Raw genomic sequence first — 17822 nt, 5'->3', positions numbered from 1 at the left:
AAGTTCATGGCAAGCAACAGGTGGCTTAATAGGTTCAAGCATCATGCTGGTTTCCACAATGTTAAAGTATGCAGTGAAGTCACCAGTGCTGATTCTGCAGCTGCAGAAAAATTTTGTGATGTGTTGGAAAAAATTATTGATGAAAGTGGATATTCAATGCAGCAAATTTTTAACGTTGACAAGACTGCTCTGTATTGGAAAAAAATGACGGATCAAACATACACTGCCAAAGAGCAAAATACAATGCAATGAAGGTGTCAAAAGATAAGGCCATGCTCTTGCTTCGGGCTAATGAGCCGGAGATTACAGATTAAAACCACTGCTTGTGTACCATTCTGGAAATCTTCGTGCATTTAAGGGCATCAATAATGCTACCCTAACCGTGAATTTCCAATCGAACCAGAGAGCATGGATAACAATATCTCTCTTTGAGGATTGGTTTAAATACTACTTCATTCCCGAGGCTGAAAAATATTGTATAGACAACGATGTTCCTTTCCAGATTTTGATTCTATTAGATAATGCTGGACAATCTATGCATCTAGATGATTTCAATTCGAATGAGAGTCATATTTCTACCGCCAAACACCTTCACTCATCCAACCTATGGATCAAGGTGTTATTTCAAATTTAAAAGCATACTATTTATGCACAACATTTGCTCAGGCATTGCTATAGTAGACGATGAGACAAATTTTACTTTAAGAGACTTTTGAAAATCTTAAAATATTTACCACACCATCTCAAGCATTAATAAAGCCTAGGCGGAAATTACTAAAAGTTGTTTAAATGGCGCAGAGAATAAAATATGCCCACGGCACGTAAAAGGCTTTGAAGGAGTTGAAAAAGACGAATCATATGAAGAGGTTATGGATAAGATTGTAAAGGTTCAGAGTTACTTCAGTTGGAGGTTGTTGCCAAAGACATGGATGAGTTAAAAGAGGAAGAAGAGAAGGAACTATCTAACAAAGAACTTATTGACTTGCAGGCAGTGATAATGAAAGAAGAAAATGCTGACGAAGCTCAAGATGAACCAAATGAGGAGCCGAGACGCTACATCACCAGAGAGAGATGGCAATGGCATTTTGTGAAATTGCATCAGCAATGGCAAGGTGGTGTGAGAAGATGGATCCTGACAGCAAACAATTCTTAAAAGTTAACGGAGAGGTGAATGATATGCTTGCTTGCTACGAAGAAATCTACGATGAAAAGAAAAAAACTACCGTCCAGTCATCCATTCATGTGTTCTTTCGTAAGGTCAAGCGGCTGACCTTTTCTAAATCTCCACAGCTCTCAACTTCCGCAGCAGCGTACTTATCAGCTGAAGACGTCGATTCTGGCAACGATGCTCGAGAGGTAAAACTTACTGACATTATGGCCGTCTCCTCTCTTTTTTGTAATTTTATAATTTTTAAATTGCACCGTTTTGTAATTTTTCATGCGCATGAGATAAAAAATTGAATAAATACAATAAATAATTCTATTCACATGTTCGTTGAACATTTCTTTTTTGATTCAATCAATTCAGCGAGCACAGTTGTGAGTGCTGCACAAGCATGGAGGAAATTCCAACTTACATAAGAGTTCCTCACAACGCAATCCTTACATTAATCGGGGAGTGACTGTATTTTACATTGAGCAGATCTCAATAACAATCAACTAAGATCTATACATATGATCAATTTACAAAAAATAGATGAAAAGTTCTAGTTTATAATAACAAATTAGCGTTAGCATATCTAAGTTATGATTACGATCTAAAGGAACACGTCTATGTTACAGCTATGTTACAATTAGCTACTTTAAGTTGCAATTACGGTTCAAATTAAATAAATAAACTTCTTACCTGCTGACCGATACCTCCTGCCAGACGCTCAGACCTAAATCGGCAAGAGGCTCAGTCAGCAATACATTTTTAGAGGTAAGGTATTCATATAGTTAGCCAATAAGAATAGAGCTGGTTGCCTATCCTGAATCCAGGGTGCTTGTGCGGTGACCTTTGTTCTCTTGCTCTGGTTCCAATATAGAGGATACCTGTGTTGACCTTTGTTCATCAGGTGTGTAGGCTGTTTCTGGGGTCTGGAAGGTGTGCGCTGTGTGCTCCTCTGGTTGATTCATTTCTTTTTCTTTCCTGGGACTTTATTTCTTCACTTATTTTTTCTTTAAAGAGATGAATATACTGGAGGTTGAAATCAACCCCGTTTTTTATTGATTGCTGAGGATCCAAATAATTTGATAAGAATGGCTTCTTTAAATTTTCTTCTGTTATACTGTCTATCTGTGGAAAGGATGCTTGTGTTATGGAAATTCCAGGTGTCACTACATTGGAAGGCGTGGAGAGCTGTATCAGATTGTTGATACAGAATATGGCTCTTTTATTCTACACTGTAGGTGTCTGTATGATTCTCTCTTATATACATATACTAACACATCCACACTATCTTATATATAGGACCTCTACGATTATCTGGGTAGTTAGGCTGTAGCTTTATGATCTGTTTGATGGAGGCTAAACTTTTGTAAAAGGTGAAGATCCCAAATTTCTTGGCTTCTTTGGCTATTTTAGAGCTGATTGAAGGTATGTACAGTATACATACGGAGGTGTTTCTTCTGTCGATGCTAGGTTGTTATTTGTTATTTTGGTTTTTAGGAGCATTAGCAACTAAGGCCATATTGCTCCGGGATATGCGGTGGTCATTCCTTGACCTTTCCGCATCCTCCGTATTTGGTGGTGACGGGCTCGAACCCCGGTCTAATCAAGAAGCGTGTGCTACGCACTGCTGCTCCTGCCCACCTGGCTACGGAGGCGCAGATGCTAGGTTGTGGTTGTTTAATGGACTTGGAGGTGTCTATGATGGCTTTATTGATCGAGTATCCGTTTTTTAAGGAAACCCTGGTTATTATATTTAGTTCCAGTTGTATATTATCTTCATTGCAAATACTGTAGGCTCTCCAGATGAAAGACTTTAGAATGCCTATTTTTGTAGAGAAAGGATGGCAGCATTTATAGTTTAGTATGATGCCAGTATCTGTTGGTTTTCTGAAAACCTCCATATGTATTTTTTTGTCCTTTCTCAAAAAAAGGATGTCCAGGAACGAAATTTGGCCATTGTTCTCGATTTCCATTTTAAAGTTGATTTTTTGGTGGTGACTGTTGTGAACTTCAAAGAATTTTTGTAAATTATCTTTCCAGACAGCTTCCAGATTCCAGACAGCTATGATGTCATCCACGTACCTGCTCCAGAATTTTGGTTTTATCTGTTGGTTTTCTAAGAACCCGTCTTCAAATTTTGTCATAAAAATTTCTGCCAGGAGAGGAGGTAGGGTGTTACCCCTGCTGAGACCAGATATCTGCATGTAGAATTTCCCATTGAAGGTGAAGTAAGATGTACCTATGGAGAGAGATCAATGAGATCCATTATTTCTGTGGTCGGATGGGGTCTTAGGTATCCCATTGTGATATTTTGGAGAAGTTTTTGCTTTTCCTAAGGGGATGGTAGTGAACACTCAGTCTACATCAAACGATACTAGAATATCTTCTTTGTTGACATCCTTGAGTCTGGTTATTAAATCCTGGTTATTTTTTTAATGATCTTTGGTTCTTCGGAACTATCTGGGAGAGGAGTTGTGTCAGCCATTTTGATATCTTCTCCTCGGTGATATCTACTGCTAATAATGGGTATGGCAGGGAATCCTGATTTGTGCGCTTTAATGTTGGCAAACATGTACAGCATTTCTGAATTGTTAGGGTTTAACTTCTTGTGTAGGTCTTCGTCAATAAATTTTTTGTCCAGTAAGGCTTGTAGTTTGCTTTTTACTCGAGGTTGCTGGTGGGATCTGTTTTTAACGTTTTGTAGGTGCTGGTGTCTTTTAGAAGCTCTTCTACTTTCTTGATGTAGTTTTCCTTGTTAATAATAACTGTTGTGTTCCCTTTGTCTGCTTTAGATATACAGTAGAGCATCAGTTATCTGGAATAATTGATGCCAGACCTCTTCCGGATAGCCAAATTTTCCAGATAATCAAAGCAGAAAAATTCTTACCGGAAAAATTTATTTAATCTTACCATTAAATTTATTTAGTCTTACCGGAATAAATTTTATTTAATAAAATTAAATAAATTTAATCTTACCTTACGATTAAATTAAATAAGACTAATTAAATAAGAAAAATTATAAACCAATCTCGGAAAACAAAAACATCCATCCAGGCATTTTTATGATTTTTATACAAAACAGAAAAATTTTTAAAATTTTCAAATTCCCTGTTTTTTCGACTTACCAATAACAAACAGACAATCTGCGAGTTCCAGTGGCATTTGCATACACAGAAATTGTAACTCACGCTTTACTCACCTTAAAACCTGATGCGGACATTTCTCTTTTAGCGGCTAGGGTTTTTCTCGGTAATTCTTTCCATAATAAGCCCATCTCATCAACATTATATATGTTTTTTATCATAATTTGCTATAACTGAAGCAAACTTTTCAAAGGACTCGCTGCTGATTTGTCTGCAGAAAGTTTCTCACCTTGAATATCTAGTTCAAAAATACTGTGTCTCAGTTTAAAGTTTTTGAGCCAACCTGTGCTTGCCTTAAAATCTTCATTACCTATTAATTTTCAATTGAAATCCAATGCTTTTTCACACAAAATTGGGCCAGACACTGGTTCACCTGAACTTCGCTCTGAAGAAAACAAAAAAATAAACTGAGTGCACTCTCTAAAGCAACATTTTCAGGTTCCCAACAGCAAGGTCTGATGATGAGTATTGGCAAGGTACCTGAAACGTTACTCATTGTATATTAGTTTAGGTAACACCTAAATAAAATATATTAAAAACTCCATGTGCTATAAGAGTGGTAATTTAGATACATTATAATTTAAACTGTCATAAATATTACACTACTCTGCATTCTAAAAAAAAATACACTGATGTTCTCTTAGAAAAGGGTATTTCTAAATTATTTTCTAATGCTGATTTCAAAAATGACCTACTTTTGTTTCCATCACGTCAGGTTTCTTCAAAAATCATGAAAGAAAATTACATTTTTCACATATTTTTATTAATTTTGGCAGAATTTGTGTACTGAAATTATAACAAAAGGAAGGCATGGGTGCTTTTATCAGACTTTTGTATTTAAATACATTGAAAACACTATTAAAAAGGCAGCATGGTAAAAAGTCCACTAAACATTCACCTCTCATTTTAAAAACTTGATGATCTGCAATGGGTCAAATTTTTGTTTCTTTGATTTTCTTGCAGATCCTTCTACTTTATAGTTCCTCTTCAGCGTCCAGCAATAGTCGGTCGGCACGTTGACCTTCCACCTCTCCTGGTACCTCATCTCCAGGTCTTTAATTCCTGGTGAAACCTCTCACCTTATTCTTCACTAACACTTCCTAGAATTTCTCGGAAGAAGTCTATGCAGGGGCTTAAGAAATGTACCTTGACACTCAAGTTGCAGCCCATCTTCTTGAAGTTGCCAACATATTTTCAACTATGTTCTTATAGTCTAGATCCTTGTAGTTCCCTAAGCAGGTACTTTCCTCATATAAAACTTTCACGAAATGTTTCATCAAACCCAGGTTTCATGTGCAAGGGGGAAAGGAGGCCAGTTTTGGAGTCTACTAGTGGTTTATAATTTATGTTCTTTGATCCAGGCAATAAACTTCCTTTTTGGCAGATTCTTGACTTCCTTACATGACATCCTTGATATGCTTATCCCTATTTTTGTGTAGTCCAACTGCTGTACAAGTAATATACCTATCACTTTGAAGTCAGCACAGACTAACAAACCATGTTCTTCATACTTATTATTTGTCAACAGCTTCAAGTTTTCATATGTTTCTTTCAAATACAAGATTGAGCTCTGAAATTGACCCATATTTATTTCCAGTGTGGAGCAACATACCTTTGAGACTTCACTTTAGTGAGTCAACAAATAAAATGTCTCCACTGTGTAAGATTATAACTAATTCCTAAATAATTGAAATATTGTTCAAGGCTTAGGCCTAAATGGATGTCAGATGAACTAATGAGACATAAGGCAGAGAAGAAAAATGCATGGGATACATATAAATTAATGGGTGACATGGACGCTTATGATAGACATAAGCTGGTCTGTAACCAAGTCACAAAGGAGATTAGGCAGGCGAAGGCAGATTATGAGAAATTCTTGGCAAAGGATGCAAAGAAAAACAACAAAGAGTTCTTTACCTATGTAAACTCTAGAAGGAAAGGGATAAATCAGATTGGTCCACTGGATATCGATGGGTCAACTGCTGATGATCCTGCTCAGGTAGCTACCAAACTAAATGAATATTTTGCATCGACATTCACACATGAGGAGTTATTCAGCGAGGAGAATGTCAGAGGTGTATTCAACTCTGGCAGTAAGCTAGAGAATCTTGTAATAACTGAGAGTAAAGTGGAGGAAAAATTGTTGAAGATAAATACAAGAAAGGCACCTGGGGTGGATGGGATCTATCCAGTTATATTAAAGGAGGCAGCAAAGGAAGTAAGCAAACCCTTAGCCATAATTATGAGAGCTTCCTTGCACTCAGGGGAAGTACCCATGGACTGGAGATGTGAAAATGTGACCCCAATTCACAAAGGAGGATCAAAGGGCAACACAAGTAATTATAGACCTGTTAGTTTAACTTCTGTTCCCGGAAAATTAATGGAGGCACTGGTTAAAGAAGCACTGCAGGATCATCTAAGACAAGACTTCAGTTATAGCTCAGACACAGCATGGTTTTGTTAAGGGGAAGTCTTGCCTGACCAATTTGATTGGAGTCTATGATGTGGTAACAAAGGAACTGGATGCAGGGAATAACTTTGATATTATATATTTGGATCTTAGAAAGGCTTTTGATACTGTTGCACATGGAAGACTGCTGAACAAATTGGAGCAGTGTGGCATTGGAAGCAAATTCTGCTATGGATAAAGGGACGGTTTAGTGGGAGAAGACAGAGAGTGGTAATCAATGGACACTGCTCATCATGGACTAATGTTATTAGTGGAGTCCCTCAGGGTTCAGTGTTGGGTCCATTGTTGTTTTCTATATTTATAAATGATATTGATGATGGTATATCAAGCTTAATGTCCAAGTTTCCAGACGATACAAATGTTGGCAGGGTTAAGGACACTAATGACAGTACGCTGCTGCAACAGGATCTAGAAAAGTTGAGCAGATGGCAAATGAAGTTTAACACTGACAGATGTAAAGTACTACATATGGGAACCAGTAACCCGAGTGATGTATCAACTCTGCGGTACTACAGTGGTAGAGAATGAAAAGGACCTGGGGTAATTGTGCAGGCAGATATGAAGTTTTCTGAGCAGTGGACAGTCTGCAACAGTGGCTCAGTGTCTTGTCAATGATATTCAGGAAGTTTTCTAGCAGGGATAAGGAGGTGATTATCCCCTTGTATAAGGCAATGGTCAAGCCACACCTTGAATACTATATACAGGTCTGGAGGCCTCATTTTATGAATTAGCATTAGCATTAGTAGAGGCATATGATGCAAGAAAGCAAGCTTATGTAGCATCAGCCAAAAAAAAAAAAAAAAAAACCACACTCCCATTTCACTCCTCCATTCGTTCGAAATACCTGTCCAGCTGAGCCTTAAATTTATTTAGGCTATCAACTTCCACAACAAGGGATGGAAGTCTGTTCCACCAACCAACTACTCGCTGGCTAAAGGCAAATTTCCACACATCTATCCTACATCTGTCTTTCCTCAATTTGAATTTATGCCTTCCCAGGTGATTATTCTGAGCAAGAGGAAGAACCCCACCAGCACTGAGCATGATCAAACCATTCAAGGCTTTATACATCTCTATTAGATCACCTCGCCAGTGCCTAGTCACCAGACAAGAAGGACGTAGAGCCGTTGGAACGAGTACAGAGAAGGGCAACAAGATTAGTGAATGGAACAAAGGGTTGCTCTCACGAAGAATGGCTTAAATGTTGCAAATTACAGTATCTGGAGACTAGGCACCTGTGAAGTGTATAAAGCCTTGAATGGTTTGAGCATGCTCAATACTAATGGGATTCTTCCTTTTGTTCAGAATAATCACCTGAGAGGGCATAAATTCAAATTGAGGAAAGACAGATGTAGGATAGACGTGTGGAAGTTTGCCTTTAGGCAGCAGGTATTGATTGGTGGAACAGACTTCCATCCTTTGTTGTGGAAGTTGATAGCCTAAATAAATTTAAGACTGAGCTGGACAGGTATTTGGAACGAATGGAGGGGCGAAATGGAGCGGTTTTTTTTTTTTTTTTTTTTGGCTGATGCTGCATAAGCTTGCTTTCATGCATCATATGCCTCTACTAATGCTAAGTCATTAAGTTATTTATTTTACTGCAAAAAAATCAAAGAATTGTCCTCAGAAAAGTAGAAGCTTCACTTTCAGTATCCTCTGCCACTACATTCTCCAATACAAGTGGAGGGCATGGAATGCCAGTTATTTCCATTTGGGACTGGTCTAATGACAGATGGAATATTAGGTTATAAAATGGCCTTCTTACTCTTTGCATTTTATCCCTCTACATTAAATAAGCAAAAGTAACAGTCATCACAGTGGTTTGTTGGCTCCTGCCAAATCACTGGAATTGCAAATGGCATAACCTTTTTACTATTTTTATGCAATCTGAATGCTTCAACCAGGTTCAGAAAATGTTATGTGGAGCCCATTGTTTATCTTGATCATTGGGTTTCGCTCTAAAATAAGCAAAATACACATATTTACAAATTCTCTAATATCTTGTCTTTGCTTGAAGACTACATAATTTCCACAAATATAACAAAATAAGTTTAGAATGTTCAAACACCTGCGTGAAGACATTTTACTCATTTTTCAGCCCAAGTGTAACATGATAACCTTAAAAATAAACTGAGCTCACACTGCTGCATGGAGCTCTCAAGGTCAAGAAAAATTACTGAAAGCAGTGTTGCCAACATGTGAAGATATAGTTTACAAATTCCCAAGAGTTGCTCCTAACTTATTACATTCAATAATACAACTCATGACATCAAGGTGATTTGTAAAAAAAATGATATATGTGATATAAAGAAACAAATAACATTTCTGAAATGAGCACAAAAAATCTGAGTTAAAAACAGCTATTAGTTTACAAAGATGCAGAGTGGTGTTATCATTGTGTTATCACAGTGTATGTATTTCTTTTCTCTTTAATTTGTGTAGTTCTTGTCATCCATTCTAATTTTTAACAATTAATCATATTATCCTATAGTAAAACTCTTTCTGTCATATTAGTAATATGACAAGCAATCTTATAAATGAAATGTTTGAAAATTTTATTTATACGCTAAGCACCTGTATTCCCTTGATGTGAACCCCTGGCCTGGAGGCTGTGATCGGCATTTGCAGCATCAAATAGGTAACAACATAGTATATATCATCAGCATCAACTATGTATATACAGGTAGTTATCGTTATTTTTGGTTTTTAGGAGCATTAGCAACTAAGGCCATATTTCTCCGGGGATATGCAGTGGTCATTCCCTGACCTTTCCGCATCCTCCGTATTTGGTGGTCACAGGCTCGAACCCCAGTCTAATCAAGAAGCGTGTGCTATGCACTGCTGCTCCTGCCCACCTGGCTACAGAGGCGCCCCAAATATTCAGGTAGTTCTTCACTTTATGAGTTAATTCGTTCCTAGCATGCTCTCATTAAGTGAAAACTCAAAGCAGGAATTTATTTCCCGTAGACATAATGTTAAAAATGGGGGTTTCGTTATCAACAATGAAATTAGTTAGCTAATCAGTTTATATTTAAACAATGATTGATTTATCCAAAGAAATTAAAATGTAGCCTATAAAATCAAGCAAATTATAATAATAGAGAATTTATTTACGACTTACAAATGATAAAGAATGTTTATTCTTCATCATCATCATCGACTAAATGCACACTCGTTGGTTTGTTGCACAAGGAGTCGTCTTCTTCAAAAATGCTTCAATAGGCATTTATTTCCAATCTTCACTTTTCTTTATAAATTTCAATAGCATGCATAAGCATTTTTTAATGGACTGCACAAATTGTAACTAACACAATTTGCGCAGAGTAACAAGTTTACAAAGCTTAAAAAAAAAAAAAAGGAATGAAGAGAAGATTCTGAAAATTTATTTATGTTTTTTATATGATTGAAGATTTCAGTAAAGGGCAAACACATTTCACCATAATAACGTAAAAATTCACACAATTCCAGCTATCAGTATTTTCACAAATGCAATAACATCGAGTTTAGTACCCGTTTATAATTGCTTGCACTAACAGAAAAGCCCAATAAACCGGAAAGTGCAAATTGTTTTATGGTCGTGACTTCCAGAAATGTGCTTTAGAAAAATATCACAAAGCCGTTCAAAATTGGTTCTTATAACATATGATAACGATGAAAGTGTAGTGCATTTAGTGTAGTGATTTGAATCACCCCAGGGGCTCACATCTAGTGGGTATGGGTTTGGCACACCCAGGGTCCTGAGCTGGATATCATCATCATTCTTTTTCTTGGTGATTCCATTCTACTTTTGACTTTCTCTCTCAGGGTAACTCAGGAATTTTTTTTGTTTTGGCTGGTGCAGCATAAGCCTCAGGCTTCCTTGCACCATATGGCTAATAATAATAATTGGTAACTAATACAATTCACACTATAAAAACGATCTTTTAGGGAGTTATATGGAGAAAATTTGAACTTCCGAGGTCGGGGAATGAATTACTAAAAAACAATGTGTTATTGGATTCACAATACGATATGTTCGCGATACGATGGTAACGGATTAATATCGTAAAGCGTGGTACACTATATTGTATAGCTACATATGTGGTTTGAAATGCGGTATTTATGAATTCATTCTTTTTTGCAATTAATGTTCATATTTTCGATTTTGTTGATACTTGAAAAAAAAAAAAAAAACTCGTAAACCCGGGAACTCAAAGCAAGAACTGCTTGTACCATCTTTCTGTTGCAATAATCACTCACTCATTCTCTCTCAAAATTAGGCTTCCAGACCTATATGCAAACAATTGCCTTTTTTACAACAGGTTAACCACTTCCTTATCCCTGCTGGTAAAATTCCTAAAGATCATTGACAAAACTCCATGAGCTGTCTTAGCAGCCTATCTATACTGCAAAGAAAACTTCAAATCAGCTTGGATAATTACTCTAGATATCTTTTGTTCTCCACTACCTTGAGTGTGCTACCACCAATATGGTATGTTATACTGTGATTACTGCTGCCTATATACAGTATCTTGTATTTATCATAGTAAATACCTGTTACTAACTTCTCAGCCCATCTACCTAATTTCTCTAGGTCTTATTGCAGCAATACAACTTGATTCTTGTCATTAACCACAATGCCAATCTTTGTATCATCTGCAAATTTAAACATAAAATTTCCAACAATTCCATGATATGCTTCTATCAATATCATTAATATATACTGAAAACAGTAAGGGGGCCAGCACAGGACCCTAAGGAACACTAATGGCATATACAGGTATCATCATAAGTGGGGGGGGGGGGGGCTTGGCAACCTGGTCCAGGTATCATCGTAAGGAGGAGCACGGCCACCAGGCTTTTGAAGTTTTTTTGTTTTTTTTTTTATATATATAACATCTCCTGCATTCTTTTTCTTTAATTTAAAATTTTGGGTTAACCAAAAGGGGGAGCCATGCCCCTTTTGGCAGAGTGGAGGGCATATTCAGGGATGGTAAAATTCCTAAAGATCATTGACAAAACTCAATGAGCTGTATTCAGGGGGGCATATTCCCCCTCTGCCCACCCCTGAGGAACACCACTAATAAAGTTATAAACTTATAAATGGGCACTGCTTCAAGAAGAGCAGTGCCCATTTATAATCAACCTCTGTTTCTATCACTCAATCTTCACTTTATTAGAGTAATTTAATCCTAATGTCACACATCTCCACTTTAAATAGCAGTCTCATGCGTAAGTGTCAAAAGCTTTACTGAAATCTAAGGGCTGTTTATAATGTCAAAATTATTTTTTGCATCAAATTCCTTAGTTAATGTGTCATAGTAACTAATCAGATTGATCAGACAGGATCGTTCCTTAACAAATCCATGTTGTGATTTCTGTATAACTCCATTCCAATCAAGATGATCCTGCAATACTTCTTCAACCATTATTTTTCCACAAACAAGAGATCAAGCTTAAAGTCTGTAATTACTCACTTTGCCTTTGATCTCACTCCCCTCTGTGAACAAGAGAAATTAGCACAAGTTTAATCTATAGCAGTGGTCATCAAACTGGTCCCTACCACCCACTAGTGAGCGATTCAAGCTTTAATGGTGTGTGGTGGGGGGTTTTGTCTGTTGTTACAAATTTTGTTCTTCCTCCATATATCGAATACATTGCTAACAACTTCGGGAGTTGGACTTTTTAAAATATGCTTTTGCAATTTACTTTTGAATTCCATCTCTAAACTTTGAATACAGATAATAATTCACCGGACACTTCTCGAAGTATACTTGTGGACAAGGGGATAAATTGAGTTACTGAGGCACTGGGGGGCAGTAAGGAAATTTTACCATCAACAAAGATACAAAAGTGGGCGGTAGGAATTAAAAGGCTGACGACCCCTGATCTATAGGAACATCACCTGAATGCAAAGTTGTCCTCATAATCATGGCCAAAGGCCTGCTTATTTCTTTCGCTGCTTCTTTTGATATAATTGGATAGATTCCATCATCCATAAGTGCATTGTTTACTTTTAAATTCAACAATTTTTCTCCCACTTCCTTCTCAGTTTCACAAAATTCTTTTGTCCCCAGTTATAACTAAAGAACTTTTCTAGGGGTTACTACCATAAAACAATAAAAACAATTTCCTGTTATGTTTCTGCTAATGGAATCTGTTATAAACTGGTAGTAAACTCGATCTAATTGCATTTGCTATTATGCCAATAGATGGAATTGTGTTGGTTTTTACGTTATTATATGGGGAAATGTGTTTCCCCTTCACTGATATAAAACACATAAATACATTTTCAGAATCTTCTCTTCATTCGTATCGTGTTGCGTTCGGTTGGAGCGATTCAGCGTTCGACTGCCATTTCTTGTAAACACAAAGGTGAATCTTGCATAAGCGAATTCGGTTCGTGTTATATAAGATATCGTTCCCTTATTTATAAATCGTGTATGATCAAATTCGTGTAGTGTAAACACATGTTATACGAGGACTGACTGTACTTTGCATCTGTCAAGGTTAAACTTCAGTTGCCACTTCTTAGCCCATCTGCCCAAATTATCTAGATCCTGTTGCAGTAGCACACTACCATTACTGTCATTAACAACCCTGCCAACCTTTGTATCATCTGCAAACTTCGACATTAAGTCTGATATACCTTCATCAATATTATTGATAAATATGCAAAACAACAGTGGACCCAACACCGAACCCTTGGGACTCCACTAATAACATTAGTCCATGAAGAGCAGCACCCATTGATTACCACCCTCTGTCTTCTCCCACTTAACCATCCTTTTATCCATTGTAGCAACTTACCCTTAATACCATTCTGCTCCAATTTGTACAATAGTCTTTCATGCACAACAGTGTCAAAAGCTTTCCTATAATCCAAATAGATGATATCAAAATTATTTTTTGCATCCAGTTCCTTTGTAACCACATCATAATATCCTATCAAATTTGTCAGACAAGATTATAGTATACTGTATCCAGTTCCTTTGTAACCACATCATAATATCCTATCAAATTTGTCAGACAAGATCAAAGTATACTGTGATCACTGCCACCTAGTGGTTCCTTTATCTGCATGAATAATCACTGCTGATAATTAGATCAAGAGTATTAAGCCTTCTGGTTGCCTCTGGAACATGCTGCAGTAGAAAATATTCATCCAGTAAATCCACAAAAGTCTTACTAGTGCACGAGTGGCCAACCACAAGTTTCAGTCTATATCTGGGAAGTGAAAATCTCTCATAAATCCCATATCACCTTCATATGAGTGGCACTATGTCCTCGATATTCTTACAATATCGACATTTAATGACTTAACAAGTACTTCAAATTCATTAAATTTGTGTACTCCTAGCACAGTGTAGAAACAAATATTTGTGAAGCTGTTTATCTCTCTTAGTAATCCTAACACAACCCATGTATTTGATTGTCTAATGAGGACCCCCCACCCTAGCAGGCCTTGTAATTTCCAATAACTAACACTTTCCAGTTGGTTAATAATATTTTTTTTTTTTTTTTTTTTGATTTGGTAGTTGTTGGTGCATCGGCTTCTGTGGCCATATTGCACCTCCCAAGGTTTTTGCAGTTTGTTTGTTTGTTTGTTAGGAGCATTAGCAACTAAGGCCATATTGCTCCGGGATATGCGGTGGTCATTCACTGACCTTTCCGCATCCTACGTATTTGGTGGTGACGGGCTCGAACCCCGGTCTAATCAAGAAGCGTATGCTACGCACTGCTGCTCCTTCCCACCTGGCCGGTTTTTGCAGTACTTTGATCCAAGCCCGAGGCGGGAATCGAACCCGCGACCTTTGGGTTGCCGGGAAGGTACTTTACCCACTCGGCTAGCCCGGTCGGCCATAATATTATATTATATAATATTATATAATTGTGAAAATAGTATAATTTCAAAACATGTATACAAAGCCAACCCCATTCACAGGTACCTTTCAAGAATGCTTCCATCTAGTGTTTCTGAATTGCCCTGAGAATTTCTGTGCAAAAACAATTGATAAACGCATCTCTAAAATTTACCCAATAAGATTAACACTTCGATTTTTTTTTTTTAAATTAAGTAAAATGAAACAGAGTACTAAAATGATTTGCAAAGGGCATTCCATTTTTCTTATTATTACCTGTTTCTGAGTGAGTTTAAACCTTCCCACTCCATGCACACATTGACTTATGGCTTTAACTTAATGGTAAACATATATATTTTGGGTAATTTTTACTTGTGTGCCCAGTGGTGGTCCAGGTAGGGGATATGTCACCCATGATCAAAATGATGTAGCCTTTTTTCAGTTACATGGTGATTAAAGCTTATTGATTCCCTGGGCCATGCAAAGATACTTGGGGGGCCCGGATGCAAAAGAGATTAAGGGGCCCTCATTTATTAATGTTGAGACTTTAATAGCTCCCTCAATTGCCCCCCCCCCCAAGATCAGGGACACTAGTGTGGCGGATCCAATCCACCTCCCATTTGCACGGCTCTGCTGACTCCCCAGGAAACTGTTTTAATCCCCCCCTTTAGAAAATCTTGATAGCTTAGAAAACTGACTCAGCCATGCTCTTCAAGAAATACTGCAACCACCAATGTGCTGAATGTATTGTTTATTGTTGTCATCCAGTTACATGCATGTGAAGCATATAATATAGCATTTTCATAACAAAAACAATTCCTTGCCCTCGATAATAGTCTATTACCAAGTAAGCAAGTCTGAATGAGCAGCTAAGGAACACTGAAAAGGAGAGTGTAGGAACTAAGCAATGGAGGCATGCATACAAGTTCATATTCCAAAATAACGTTTCAAAAATAAATAAATAAATAAATTCTTAAATCTCACTTGATGGAAAGCGCTAACCAGTGGAGAGGTATTATGATTCAAAATGATTTCGTCACAAGCCATAAGTTGGTAACAATAATGTCTGATGGAATGTTTCTAATTTTGCTCATATTTCATTCCCAATTTTGACATTTGTAAAACATAAATCATGTTTTCAGGTAGGTGAAGGGTTCAAAAAAACATCGAAAAGTGAACGATCGTACAATTTTCAAACTAGTATTCGTTGTCTCCCATTTTCGAGAACAAACTATGGGAATGCGAGCGTAACATCAAATTGCAAATTAACTGTTAACTTTCAAATGACGGCACCCTAGAGAAATCAAATAACTGTATAGTTATTTGCGCACTAGCCTCCACTGTTTTATAGTTATCGATTCATAAATGGGCAGCCCGAAATTCTTCGGTATTCCTTATGAAAAGAAGTCCAGAAAACCAACAATGACCAAAACTGAATTCTAACTTTTCAAAAACCGTCAATAAAAATACCACATCGAAAAACAAATATAAAAAAAACCCTATTAAAATAACAAGAAACACCTGCAACATCAGATAATGAATATTTTTTTCTTCAATTTCTTAATAATTATAATAATTAAATAATATCATAATAAACTGCCTTCTAACTTACAATCATATTTTCAAACACGAAATCACTAACACGCCATGGAACTTTGGGATACAGGCGGAACACTTGACATCATTCTAGAAAAGTTAATGGGCACATTTTATTTCTAACCAGAAAGGTGATAGAGTATTTTGATTACAAGTGATTTCGTTACAACAACACAAATTAGTGACATTCTAAGATGGCATGTTACGAATTTTGCTTTTGATTTATTAGTAAATTTGAAGTATTTGTACATTGCACCAACAGACTAGATAAGGTAGTTGAAAATTTGTTATTTTATTTTAAACAGTTTAATAAAATCAGTAGAGAATCCAAGGGGACAGGGGCGGATGAGGATCAGCAATACTGCGTTGAACTATAGTAATGGGACTCTATAGGCCTCAGATTTCTGTGGTCTAAGGTCCATAGAGTTCCCGAACGAATCAACAGGAATACGCAAGAAGTTGGCTCTACTTACACAATCTGCACAACAAATCAGACATAACCAGAGGAGCACTGGCCATAAGACTTACCGTGGTATCCCTGAAGGCAGGTGTAATTTTGCCATAAACAATATGCCCATAAACACTAGTATGAGGCCACTACAAGTGTCCCCCGGTAAAAAAATTTTCACGCAGTCCACCTCTGAGCATAACCCTCATCGACAAGGAAATGGCTACCAATCTGATCGACATAGCTCAACCAGCAACTGTCAGAAAGCTACCAGAAATATATCAAGTACAAAAGACGAAAAAGAAATGTCACACTAGTGTTATTTGAAATGTTAATTCAACTACCGAAGTGTATTATTATGTTCGTGAACTATGTGAATTTTCTGGTCCTTTTGCCTACTTTGCTGGAGGAAAAACTGAGCTTCGAGGGAAAAGGGAAATTTTAAATCTAACTTGGCTACAGAGTAAAAAAGTTCATAAAAGTTCCTGGCATCATTGATGGGATTCAAACCTGGGCAGACCGCCCTATAGTTTTTGGATCCCCTAGGCAGATGTGTAATTGGCACCCTTCAGATACTTTTATTGAATACTAATATCATAAAAAATTCGAATTTCGGGGCAACCAGATGTTGGCGCCCCTATGCCATATTTATCAGGCTTACTGTGTTCCACAGGGCCTTTTCCACTTGATATGGAAAAGACGGCGACTATGACACTGTGGTACTACGCGCGCAGACAATTCACATGCAAAGTATGAAAATTTCTAGGCTACCATAAACATTAAACTAATCTTTCCGAGATTTTCACTATATGGCGTGGGCTGGTAATACGATCCACCATCAAATAATAATGCTGCTCAATATCAAACAACGGATAGACAACTGGTGCACTTTTACGGAATAAAACATCTGGATGAAAATCGTTATTTCATTTAAAAATGCTAATCAAAATTATTTTTTAGAGCCTTCTCTTATGGCAGCAATAGTTTGTAACACTGGTCAAAAGCTAAAATGTTTCGGCGATAAAATTTGTCAATGTCGATTGATATTATTTTGCTAAATATGAATATGGCACTTAACCCCAGGCCGATCACATCTGGTGAGTATGGACTTGGCACATCCAGAGTCCTCAGCTGGATATCATCATTCTTCTCTTTCTTGGTGATTCCCTTT

At 37.1% G+C, this 17822-nt stretch overlaps 1 protein-coding gene across 4 annotated transcripts in view; it reads right to left on the bottom strand.

The window, feature by feature from the left end:
- Window positions 1-16891, bottom strand: part of jet (F-box and leucine rich repeat protein jetlag) — a 122433-nt gene extending 105542 nt beyond the window's left edge. For 2 of the 4 annotated variants that reach the window (XM_090370611.1, XM_090370614.1), the window contains exons 1-2: window positions 16732-16891; window positions 16220-16293 (exon numbers count right to left, since the gene is read on the bottom strand). The gene's annotated coding sequence lies outside the window, so the exon portion shown is untranslated. Of the gene's footprint in view, window positions 1-15591; window positions 15704-16219; window positions 16294-16731 lie in introns of those variants that run through there. The other 2 variants (XM_090370612.1, XM_090370613.1) reach the window with 2 other exon arrangements.
- Between the last annotated feature and the right edge of the window lie 931 nt (window positions 16892-17822).

Source organism: Mastigoproctus giganteus, chromosome 3 (assembly GCF_048544385.1).
Source record: "Mastigoproctus giganteus isolate SK-2022 chromosome 3, ASM4854438v1, whole genome shotgun sequence".
Taxonomy (NCBI): Eukaryota; Metazoa; Arthropoda; class Arachnida; order Uropygi; family Thelyphonidae; genus Mastigoproctus; species Mastigoproctus giganteus.
This window is presented reverse-complemented; position numbering and strand designations above follow the sequence as displayed.